Here is a 13,526-nt window from a genome sequence, read left to right on the forward strand (position 1 = left end):
AGGATACCACCCTATCATACCAGATCATAACTATCTCAATAGCATGTTGGCACGCAAGGTAAACCATTATAACTCATAGCTAATCAAGCATGGCACAAGAAACTATGATCTCTAGATGGCATTGCAAATATTTTTTTTCATAATATGCTGAATCAGGAACGATGAACTAATCATATTTACAAAAACAAAAGAGGTCGAGTTCATACCAGCTTTTCTCATCTCAGTCAGTCCATCATATATCATCATAATTGCCTTTCACTTGCACGACCGAATAGTGTGAATAATAATAATAGTGCACGTGCATTGGACTAATCTGGAATCTGCAAGCATTCAATAAACAGAAGAAGACAAGGCAATATGGGCTCTTTTGTCAGATAAACAATAATGCATATAAGAGCCACTTCAACAATTTAATCATGGTCTTCTCCTATCGACCCCCAAAGAAAAGAAAAGAAATAAAACTATTTACACTGGAAAGCTCCCAACAAGCAAAAGAAGAACAGGAAATATTTTTGGGTTTTCTTTTTAATTACTACTACAAGCTTGGAAATTAAACTGATTAAAAGCTACAACTAATTTTTTTGGTTTTTCTTAAGGTTTATTAAACACACAAGAAGAAAGCATAAAAAGGAAATTAAACTAGCGTGGATGATACAATGAAAAAGTATGAGCACCGACATCTAGCAATGAGTGTGTGAACATAAATGTAATGTCGGTGGGAAATACGTACTCCCCCAAGCTTAGGCTTTTGGCTTAAGTTAGTCTATGGCCACGGCTGGCCTGGCAGATATCCATAATAATAGCTAGGGTCGTACTGCGATGTAGCGGCTATCGCCTGTTGAGCTGCAGCGTGGCGACGAGCGGCCTCAGCTTTCCTCTCGTACTCATCTGCCTCCTCTCTGGTAATAGTATATCTTCCTTTTGCCTGATGATCAAAGAAGGCATGAGCAGGGAGAGTAATATGGACAGCACGACATCTGTCAAAGATTAGTTGATACTGGAGAGGTGATTCATTCCTCTCAATAAACTGGTGGTGGACCATAGCATTAAAGTCTAGGTAAGCAGGTGGTAATTCAATATCATCTTCGTGTATGGCTATACCAAGAAAATTAGCTATGCGGGTTGCGTAAATTCTCCAAAGAAATCTCCATTAAATCTATTAAGGTGCAAACTACGTGCAATGATGGCTCCCAAATTATAAGATTGGTCTCCTAACACAGCACTCCTAAGAATACTGAGATCGGGGACACACATGTGACATGCCTCATCTTTACCATTGATGCATCTACCTATGAAGAGAACAAAGTAATGTATAGCAGGAAAGTGAATGCTCCCTATGGTAGCTTGTGTAATATCTCTAGATTCTCCCACAGTTATGCTAGCAAGAAAATCTCTAAATTCAGATTTGCGAGGGTCCCTTATACTACCCCATTGTGGAAGTTTGCATGCAGTGGTAAAATCCTCTAAGTCCATAGTGTAAGAATTATCATAAAGATCAAACAGGACAGTTGGAGAATTACGTGAAGTTGAAAATTCAAACCTCCTCACAAAGGTACTGGTGAGGTTGTGATACTGGCTGCACTTCTGTTCCACGAAGCTCACAAGATCAGCGTTACGCAAATATGTGTTGAATTCTTCCTTAATTCCCGCTCGATCCATAAAGTTGTCAGAAGGCCATTCACAAGGACGCACTGGAGCGTCTCTTGGTGGCTCGTCATCAGCATCACGCATTGCAAGCCTGGGTCCTTGCTTCCTTGAAGAACCACCTTGGAACATTTTCCTAAGCATATTTCTTCCTCTGGAAAATTTCTGAAATTTTTAGTAACTTCAAAATAAAAGTAAACCAAACTCAATAATATTGATAGCAACTACTCCTACAAGTGCCTAGGGCCTATATCATGCATCAAAACTACTTTTGACCATATAACTTTGACATGCAAGCTCAAGAACAAGGTCACCTAAGCAGCAAAAATTTGCAATGAATAAAGCACTAGAACAAAAACTAATTGGGCCAATGGAGGAGTCACATACCAAGGAACAATCTCCCCAAGCAGTTTTGTGAGAGGTGCTTTGAGCAAGGAGATCGAAAATGGCAGCAAGATGACCTGGAACTCGTGCTTGAGCTGGATATTTGTGTTTGTGGGAGGAAGAAGAAGTGTATGGGTGCAGGAATAAGTGGAGGAGGACCACCATGGGCCCACGAGGCAGGGGGCGCGCCAAGGGGTAGGGCGCGCCCTCCACCCTCGTGGGCAGGTGGTTGGCCCCCCTGCTGTGTTCTCAGTGCCAAATATTCTCAAATATTCTAAAAATCATATTTAAATTTCAGGGCATTTGGATAACTTTTATTTTCGAGGTATTTTTATATTGCACGGATAATCAGATAACAGACAGAAAAATATTTATTTTATTTTATTTAATATAAATAACAGAAAGTAAAAGTGGGGTACAGAGGGTTGTGCCTTCTAGTTTCATCCATCTCATGGTCATCAAAAGGAATCCACTAACAAGGTTGATCAAGTCTTGTTAACGAACTCATTCTGAATAACATGGAACCGGAGAAATTTCGAATAACACTATGTTACCTCAACGGGGATATGCACATCCCCAATAATAAGAATATCATATTTCTTCTTGACAGTAGGAAGAGGAAATTCAAAACCTCCAAATATAATCGATGGCATTTTTCCAATAGAGTTGATACTATGAAATTGAGGTTGTTTCCTCAGAAAGTGTACCATATGCTCATTACCATTAACATGAAAAATGACATTGCCTTTAGTGAAATAAATAATAGCCCCTATAGTATTCAAAAAGGGTCTTCCAAGAATAATAGACATACTATCGTCCTCGGGAATATCAAGAATAACAAAGTCCGTTAAAATAGTAACGTTTGCAACTACAACAGGCACATCCTCACAAATACCAACAGGTATAGCAGTTGATTTATCAGCCATTTGCAAAGATATTTCAGTAGGTGTCAACTTATTCAAATTAATTCTACGACATAAACAGAGAGGCATAACACTAACACCGGCTCCAAGATCACATAAAGCAGTTTTAACATAATTTCTTTTAATGGAGCATGGTATAGTTGGTACACCAGGATCTCCAAGTTTCTTTGGTATTCCACCCTTAAAAGTATAATTAGCAAGCATGGTGTAAATTTTAGCTTCCGGTATCTTTATTTTATTTGTAATGATATCTTTCATGTACTTAGCATAAGGATTGGTTTTGAGCATATCAGTTAATCGCATACGCAAAAAGATAGGTCTAATCATTTCAGCAAAGCGCTCAAAATCCTCATCATCTTTTTTCTTGGATGGTTTGGGAGGAAAAGGCATGGGTTTCTGAACCCAAGGCTCTCTTTATTTACCATGTTTCCTAGCAACAAAGTCTTTCTTATCATAACATTGATTCTTTGATTGTGGGTTATCAAGATCAACAACAGGTTCAATTTCTACATCATTATCATTACTAGGTTGAGCATCATTATGAACATTATCATTAACATTACCACTAGTTTCAGGTTCGTTAGCAGATTGTGTTTCAGCATCAGAAATAGAAATATCATTTGGATTCTCAGGTGTTTCAACAATAGGATCACTAGAAGCATGCAAAGTCCTGTCATTTTTCTTTTTCTTCTTTTTAGAAGGACTAGGTGCATCTATTTTATTTCTCTAGGAATCTTGCTCAATTCTCTTAGGGTGGCCATCAGGATATAAAGGTTCCTGAGTCATTCTACCAGTTCTAGTAGCCACTCTAACATCATTATCATTATTCTTATTATTCAATTCATTGAGCAAGTCATTTTGAGCTTTAAGTACTTGTTCTACTTGAGTGGTAACCATAGAAGCATGTTTACTAATAAGTTTAAGTTCACTTTTAACATTAGCCATATAATCACCCAAGTGTTCAAGCATATTTGAATTGTATTTCAATTGTCTACCAAAATAAGCATTAAAATCTTCTTGCTTAGCCATAAATTTATCGAACTCATCTAAGCATGGGCTAGCAAACTTAGTTAATGGGATTTCAGCTTTATCATATCTATAGAGAGAATTTACCTTTACTATCTGTGTCGGGTTATCGAGACCATGAGTTTCTTCAATAGGAGAAGGATTTGGATTACATGTTTCTTCAACAGGCGGTAAATTAAGACCATGTATTTCTTCAATAGGAGGTAAATTCTTAACATCTTCAGCTTTAATACATTTTTCTTTCATAGATTTCTTTGCCTCTTGCATATCTTCAGGACTGAGAAATAGAATACCCCTCTTCTTCGGAGTTGGTTTAGGAATAGGCTCAGGAATTGGCTCCGGAGGTGTCCAAGTATTTTCATTTGTCAACACATTGTTCAATAAAATTTCAGCTTCATCCGGTGTTCTTTCCCTGAAAACAGAACCAGCACAACTATCCAGGTAATCTCTGGAGGCATCGGTTAGTCCATTATAAAAGATATCAAGTATCTCATTTTTCTTAAGAGGATGATCAGGCAAAGCATTAAGTAATTGGAGAAGCCTCCCCCAAGCTTGTGGGAGAATCTCTTCTTCAATTTGCACAAAATTATATATATCCTTAAGGCAGCTTATTTCTTATGAGCAGGGAAATATTTAGCAGAGAAGTAATAAATCATATCCTGGGGACTACGCACACAACCAAGATCAAGAGAATTAAACCATATCTTAGCATCACCCTTTAATGAGAACGGAAATATTTTGAGGATGTCAAAGTAACGAGTTCTCTCATCTTTAGTGAACAGGGTGGCTATATCATTCAACTTAGTAAGATGTGCCACAACAGTTTCAGATTCATAACCATGAAAAGGATCAGATTGAACCAAAGTAATTATATCAGGATCAACAGAGAATTCATAATCCTTATCAGTAACACAAATAGGTGAAGTAGCAAAGGCAGGGTCAGGTTTCATTCTAGCATTTAGAGATTGCTTACTCCATTTAGCTAATAACCTTTTGAGTTCATTTCTATTTTTGCAAGCTAAAATAGCGAAAGAAGCTTCTTGATCAAAAACATAACCCTTAGGAATAACAAGTGATTCTTCATCATCACTTTCATCAGTATCATCAGATTCAATATTTTCAATTTCTCTAGCTGTAGCAATTTGTTCATCAAGAAAATAACTAAGTGGCACAGTAGTATCAGGCATAGAGGTAGTTTCATCATAAGTATCATGCATAGCAGAAGTGGCATCATCAATAACATGCGACATATCAGAACGAATAGCAGAAGCAGGTGTAGGTGTCGCAAGCTTACTTAAAACAGAAGGTGAATCAAGTGCAGAGCTAGATGACAGTTCCTCACCTCCCCTCGTAGTTGAGGGATAGATCTTTGTTTTTGGATCTCTTAAGTTCTTCATAATGATAAGCATATATATATCCAAAGTGACTCAAAGAATAGAGCTATGCTCCCCGGCAACGGCGTCAGAAAATAGTCTTGATAACCCACAAGTATAGGGGATCGCAACAGTTTTCGAGGGTAAAGTATTCAACCCAAATTTATTGATTCGACACAAGGGGAGCCAAATAATACTCTCGAGTATTAGCAGCTGAGTTGTCAATTCAACCACACCTGGAAACTTAATATCTGTAGCAAAGTGTTTAGTAGCAAAGTAATATGATAGTAGTGGTAACAGTAGTAAAAGTAATGTTTTTGGTATTTTGTAGTGATGATAGCAATAGCAACGGAAAAGTAAATAAGCAAAGAACAATATATGGAAAGCTCGTAGGCAATGGATCAGTGATGGAGAATTATGCCGGATGCGGTTCATCATGTAACAGTCATAACCTAGGGTGACACAGAACTAGCTCCAGTTCATTGATATAATGTAGGCATGTATTTCGGATATAGTCATATGTGCTTATGGAAAAGAACTTGCATGACATCTTGATGACCCACAAGTATAGGGGATCTATCGTAGTCCTTTCCATAAGTAAGAGTGTCGAACCCAACGAGGAGCAGAAGGAAATGATAAGCGGTTTCCAGCAAGGTATTCTCTGCAAGTACTGAAATAAGAGGTAATAGATAGTTTTGTGATAGGATAATTTGTAACGAGCAACAAGTAACAAAAGTAAATAAAGTACAGCAAGGTGGCCCAATCCTTTTGTAGCAAAGGACAAGCCTGGACAAACTCTTATATGATGTAAAGTGCTCCCGAGGACACATGGGAATATCGTCAAGCTAGTTTTCATCACATTCATATGATTCGCGTTCGGTACATTGATAATTTGGTATGTGGGTGGACCGGTGCTTGGGTGCTGCCCTTACTTGGACAAGCATCCCACTTATGATTAACCTCTTGCAAGCATCCGCAACTACAACAAAAGTATTAAGGTAAACCTAACCATAGCATGAAACATATGGATCCAAATCAGCCCCTTACGAAGCAACGCATAAACTAGGGTTTAAGCTTCTGTCACTCTAGCAACCCATCATCTACTTATTACTCCCCAATGCCTTACTCTAGGCCCAAAAATGGTGAAGTGTCATGCAGTCGACGTTCACATAACACCACTAGAGGAGAGACAACATACATCTCATCAAAATATCAAACGAATACCAAATTCACATGACTACTAATAGCAAGACTTCTCCCATGTCCTCAGGAACAAAAGTAACTACTCACAAAGCATAAACATGTTCGTAATCAGAGGGGTATTAATATGCATATAGGATCTGAACATATGATCTTCCACCAATTAAACCAACTAGCATCAACTACAAGGAGTAATTAACACTACTAGCAACCTACTAGCACCAACCCCGGACTTGGAGACAAGAATTGGATACAAGAGATGAACTAGGGTTTTGAGATGAGATGGTGCTGATGAAGATGTTGATGGAGATGCCATCTCCCAATGAGAGGAGCGTTGGTGATGACGATGGCGATGATTTCCCCCTCCGGGATGGAAGTTTCCCCGGCAGAACAGCTCCGCCAGAGCCCTAGATTGGTTCCGCCAAGGTTCCGCCTCGTGGCGGCGGAGTTTCGTCCAACAAGATGGCTTATGATTTTTTCCCATCGAAAGACTCCATATAGCAGAAGATGGTCACCGGAGGGCCACCAGGGGGCCCACGAGGGTAGGGGGCGCGCCCTGGGGGGTAGGGCGTGCCCCCACCCTCGTGGGCAGGGTGTGGCCCCCCTGGTGAGTTTCTTCCACTGAGTATTTTTTATATATTTGGAAAACATCTTTCGTGAAGTTTCAGGACTTTTGGAGCTGTGCATAATAGGTCTCTAATATTTGCTCCTTTTCCAGCACAGAATCCCAGCTGCCGGCATTCTCCCTCTTTATGTAAACCTTGTAAAATAAGAGAGAATAGGCATAAGTATTGTGGCATAATGTGTAATAACAGCCCATAATGCAATAAATATCGATATAAAAGCATGATGCAAAATGGACGTATCAACTCCCCCAAGCTTGACCTCGCTTTTCCTCAAGCGAAAAGCCGAAATCGAAAAATATGTCCACATGTTTAGAGATAGAGGTGTCGATAAAAATAAAATACGGACATGAGGGCATCATGATCATTCTTAGAACAGCAACTTATATAATTCTTGTCATATAATCTCTTATGCTAGACTAATAATTCAATCACAATATCAAGTATGAATCGTAAACTTCATTGAAAACTAACAAACTACAACCTCAGTCATTGAAGCAATTGCAATTTATCATAACATAGGAAAGAGTCAATGTATAAGAGCTTATCAGCAAGTCCACATACTCAACTATCATATAATCTTTCACAATTACTGACACTCACGCAATACTTATGGGTATGGAGTTTCAATCGGACACAGAGAAAGATAGGGGCTTATAGTTTTGCCTCCCAATGTTTTACCTCAAGGGTAATGTCAACAGTAATAGTTCTTGAAAACTCACATCCAATTAGCCATATATATCAGGATCTTTCCAACATATTGTGCTTGCCAAAGGATAAAATGTAAAAAGGAAGGGTGAAGATCAAGAGAACAAGAAATCGCTTGGATTAGACTTCAACCCAGGTCCATCTGCTCCTCGGGATGATGGCACCCGTGATGCTGAACCCAATATTATCGGGCCCTTCTACAAGCTCGAAGGTCTCATCACACACATTGTTGTTCAGGGGGCAGCCATGGAGCACTCTACAAATGACGCTGATTCTGATGAAGCGTCTGCTCCTCCCAAGCCACAGAAGCAGAAGAAACCAAAGGCTTCAAAGCCCTCGGCTGCACCCAAAGCTTCGCATCCGAAGCCACTGGCCACTGTACCACCTGAATCAAGTGTGCAGTCTGAAGATCTTTCTCGCATCTCCAAGAAGACGAAAAGTCTTCAAAGCAGATGAAGCCCATCCAGCGCTCCGGACAAGAACTGACCCCAGCTGATATCTTGTGAAATGAAGAAGCCACCATCGATCTGTCCAGCAACGACGATCTTGGTGATGATGCTCTTGAGATGCTCATAAAGAGCAAGGAAGAGGCGGAGATCTTCAATGATCTACCCCTTTTTGACATGGATATCTTGAATAATTTCATTGATGAATGGTTTGAGAACCCCAGCATCAACCTCGATGACCTTGAGATTCCAATTGTCATCGGTGTCTCTTTCCATAGTGCCATTGCTACTGAGTTGGCCTTGGCTCAGAAGATAGTTGAACTGAAGAACAAGATTGATCATGAGAAAACTCAGTTCAAGAGAAAGATGGCAAATCTCAGCGTGGCAAATGTTCAAAGCTTCAAGCAGATGTTGCATGAGCTCAAGGAGCAGTTTCACCAGAAACGCCATGAAGCTAAAGGTACAAGAGAGAGAATGAAATATTTTGCTGAGAAAAGTGTGCAAGCACACAATGAGGCTGAGAAGCGTAAGGCACTGGGGCGCCCTGGCATCGACCCCAGAATTGCTGCCAAGAAGAAGAAGAAGCCTGTTGTGGCCCAAGCTGAAGCATCAAGATAGGAAGCGCCAAGCATTGTCTTCCCTGCCAGCATGACAGGCTCGAAGCCTAAGGTCCCCATAGCTGCTTCAGAACTGAAGAAGACAAGGGCAGTTGAGGCTGAAGCCAGAAAATGCAAGAGCAAGAATGCCACTGATGACGCTCCTCAGGCCAAGAAGAGGAAAACAAAGAAGAAAGATCGGGCTGCTACCACGGAGCCCCTTGTCGTCGAGCCAATCTCTGTTGCTCGTCCTGCATCCGAACACCAAGAGCGTCAGTTAATTGTTCACGAGCCTGCTACCACAGAGGCTCCTGAAGCTGAAGAAGATCCAGCTGTCGACCCCACCGCAACTGAAGACATTGGTCCCCAAGACAATGTAGAAGATGATGAAGTCCTTCCTCAGATCGAGCACAACATGGTATCATCGCCTGTTCTCACGAACATCGAGCTCATCAGCATTGGTCGTCCTTTGATGCCAATCGCTCAGGATGATTCTTGGGCTGATCACCCTCAAGTCTCCCCCGTCAAGAAGAATCATGTGGCCTTCTTCTTGATCTTCTTCTCCGGCACCTCATAAGGAGCCGGAGTCCGCATCTCCGTCAGGAGAGCGTCTGCAGGGTCTACGGGCAGAGGGGCCGGACAGTCAATCTGCTCCGATGTCTCCACCCAGTCCTGTCAAAGGCATGGGAGCTCAGACCCCGCACATGGTTAAACTATGGAAAATAATACCCTACGAGGTGTGCAGAACTTACCGGATTCACAGGGCGCGTCATGCTTAGCCCGCGGTCTTCGGTAAGGGGAGGGGGACCTCAGCGCCCTTGAACAGCACCTTCCAGACATCCTTATGCGTCGTGTCGAAAAGCTCGCATAGAGTCTGGTGTTGGGCCGGGTCGAACTCCCATAAGTTGAAAGCCCGTCGTTGACACGGGAGGATCCGACGGAAGAGCATGACCTGGACTATGTTGACAAGCTTGAGTTTCTTGCTTATCATGTTCCGGATACACTTCTAGAGTCCGTCCAGCTCCACCGATGAATCCCAGGACAGGCCCTTCTCCTTCCAGGAAGTGAGCCGCATGGGGATTCTGGATTGAAACTCGGGGGTCGCCACCCAGTTGTGTCGCGCGGCTCGGTGATGTAGAACCACCCCGATTGCCACCCCTTTATGGTCTCCACGAAGGAGCCTTCGAGCCATGTAATGTTGGGCATTTTGCCCAGCATGGTTCCGCCGCATTCCGCTTGTTGGCCGCCCACTACCTTCGGTTTGACATTGAAGGTTTTCAGCCACAGGCCGAAGTGGGGCCGGACGCGGTGGAAAGCCTCGCACACGACGATGAACGCCGAGATGTTGAGGATGAAATTCGGAGCTAGATCATGGAAGTCCAGCCCATAATAGAACATAAGGCCGCGGACGAATGGATGGAGGGGAAACCCCAATCAGCGGACGAAGTGGGTGAGGAAAACCACCCTTTCGTAAGGTTCCGGGGTAGGGACGATCTGCCCCGCGGCTGGCAGCCGGTGCGCAATATCCGCGGCTAAGTATCCGGCCCCGCGCAGCTTTTTGATGTCTCCCTCCGTAACGGAGGAGACCATCCACTTGCCTCCCACTCCGGACATGTTTGGAGAGGGTTGAGGAGAAGGATGTGGACTTGGGCGCTGGAGCTCAAGTGTGCGAGAATGGATGAGCAAGGAGGAAGAAGGCGTGGGCAGAAAAAGGTGAACCCTTATCCCTTTATAAGGGCGGACGAAACTATGCGCCCCCACCAGCCTGGTAAAACTCGCTTATCCCCCAAGCACCGTAATTGATGGCGTGGTTGGGTTACCCACGTCCGTATTGATGGGAATCCCATAATAAGGGGACACGATCTCTGCTTCGACAAGACGTGCCAAGGAAACCGCCTCGCGAAACACGCTGAGGTTGGTTGTGAAAAACGATTCGAATGGTGAACTGGCTGTGGTGTGATGTCACACTACGGAATGCGTCGGCAGATTAGATTTGTGAAAATATTATTCTCTCTACGGTTAAATGTGGAACTTGTTTTGCAGAGTCGGACACGATCCTCGTGTTCAAAATCTTCTATGAAGTATTCGGAGGAGGAACCCGCCTTGCAATGCCGATGACAATCTGCGCGCCGGACTCATCGTCATTGAAGCCTGGTTTAGGGGCTACTGAGGGAGTCCTGGATTAGGGGGTATCCGGACAGCCGGACTATATCCTTTGGCCGGACTATTGGACTATGAAGATACAAGATTGAAGACTTCGTCCCGTGTCCGGATGGGACTCTTCTTGGCGTGGAAGGCAAGCTTGGCATTACGGATATGTAGATCTTCTTCCTTGTAACCGACTCTGTGTAACCCTAGCCCCCTCCGGTGTATATATAAACCGGAGGGTTTAGTCCATAGGACCAACAACAACAATCATACCATAGGCTAGCTTCTAGGGTTTAGCCTCTTCGATCTCGTGGTAGATCAACTCTTGTAATACTCATATCATCAAGATCAATCAAGCAGGAGTAGGGTTTTACCTCCATCAAGAGGGCCCAAACCTAGGTAAAAACATCGTGTCCCCGTCTCCTATTACCATCCGCCTAGACGCATAGTTCGGGACCCCCTACCCGAGATCCGTCGGTTTTGACACCGACACCACGTACTCCCCCAACTCAAGTCACCACTCCGGTGCTTGATGATGAAGACTTTGTGGCCCAGAAAACTCCATCTCTGCAAGCATCGCCAGCATTTCGCAGGCTTCGCAAAGGACCGAGGCCACAAGTCACTCTTTCGAGTGTTCCAGAAGGAGAAGAGCACCACCACTCAGTCTCACGACAAGTGTTTCCTGAAGCATCTCCAACTGCGAACATCTCAGAGTCTGAAGCCAATGCTGCTGAACACATTCCGACTGTATCAGCTGATGAACAAGAAGAACCAAGAGAAGAAGAAGAACGTGTTGCTACACCCCCGTCCAACCCTGAAGTTGTTCTCGAGGACAACGTGTCCGACCCTCCAACTACTCAAGTGGAGGCTGACAATACTGAGGCGGACACAAACAACTCAAATGAAGCCAATAACATTGTCATGGCCGAAGCTAATGTGGCGCCTGAAGCTAATGTGGTGCCAGAAGTGAATGCACCTGAAGCCAATGCTGCACCTGATGCAAATCTGCAGCCTGAAGTTAAAGCCACTGCCACTGCTCCTGTACCACCTCCAAGGCCACACACCATCGAGCAAGCATTTGATCATGGTCAGTTGGTTACTGTTAGATGGCCCATTCTGGTTCCTCCACCTGCTGCCAGTCCGCAATTTGACTATCATGTAGAGCACATGCCTCAGGTCCAAAAGCCGAAGCCAAGGCTGCCAAGGTTTCCAGGTACTGCAACTTCACCAGGATCTTTCAATGCAAATGGCTTCATTGCACACAACTTTCTTTGATAGTGCCAAGAACCCCTACTCCAAGCCAAGAATTTCATCTGATCGGTTCTGGAGCTATCAGCAGCGCAGTTACTATTCATGTGTTCTCTATGATCAAGGGCGCATCTTTCCCCATATGCGTCTAGATAGTGAAGCTATTGCTGGACTGCCCTGCTTAGAAGAAGCTCTTGACTGTTTTCGTGATGCTGGTCTCCTGAACTTTGTGACTGATAAAGAGCATTGGAATGAAGAGCTTCTGCTACAATACTATGCTACCCTCCACATTCGCGGCAACAATAGGGATCCGAAGACTTGGATCCTTGAGTGGATGACAGGCAATACACACCATGAAGCCAAAGCTCTGGATATCATTGAGCTCACAGGCCTGCCCACTCCACGTGAACTCTTCGAACCTGGTTGTCAACTTCATCGCAATGCCTTGGAGAGCATTTTTCACAAGCCATAGCCCAACATGAGCCAAATGCTGAGCATGATGAAGCCTCTGCCATGCGACGCTGAATACCCAAGAGAATTCTTTGTTGAAGACCTAGAGTATCTGCCCCGTACGATCTATCATATCATAAGGCGAACTCTATGGCCCATCAAGGGACATTCTTCTGTAGCGAAGCTTGAAGGAGCTATGAAGACATTGGTCTTTTATATATTCAATGGCATCAGCTTCAATGCTCAAGACTTCTTTATCAGGCAATTGGCCGCATCTGGCTCTGACCTCTTTGGTCTGAAATTCTACGCTCCATGGGTAATGCGCCTTATCAAGCTTCATTCAACTGTCACCTATCAGCCTTCTGCATGCAACCATCTGATATTTTTGCCAGAGGTTGATATGTCAGTTGAAGCCATATATCCAGAGCCTGCCAAGGAGCCAATTTATCTTCACAATGCTGATCACCAAAGCTTCACCCAGCCCATTGAAGGAGTTCAGGCCATCACTCGGGTTTATCCTTTCGCTGGCAATACACGTGCACCTCACCATGCCCATACTGAAGCCACTAAAAGCACTATTTCTCAAAGGTCTCGGAAGCGATCTCATGTTTCGTCGCCTTGCATCAAAAACAGGATAAGCATCACGACTGGCTCAAGCGTCAAATGCAAAACCTCTTGGTGGATGTCAATCACATTCGCAACCTTGCCATCAAGAATGCCTTTGTCAATCATGAAACCTGTCGGAGGTCGTGGAAGA

This window comes from Triticum aestivum, chromosome 6A (genome assembly GCF_018294505.1).
Source record: "Triticum aestivum cultivar Chinese Spring chromosome 6A, IWGSC CS RefSeq v2.1, whole genome shotgun sequence".
In the NCBI taxonomy this organism is placed as follows: domain Eukaryota; kingdom Viridiplantae; phylum Streptophyta; class Magnoliopsida; order Poales; family Poaceae; genus Triticum; species Triticum aestivum.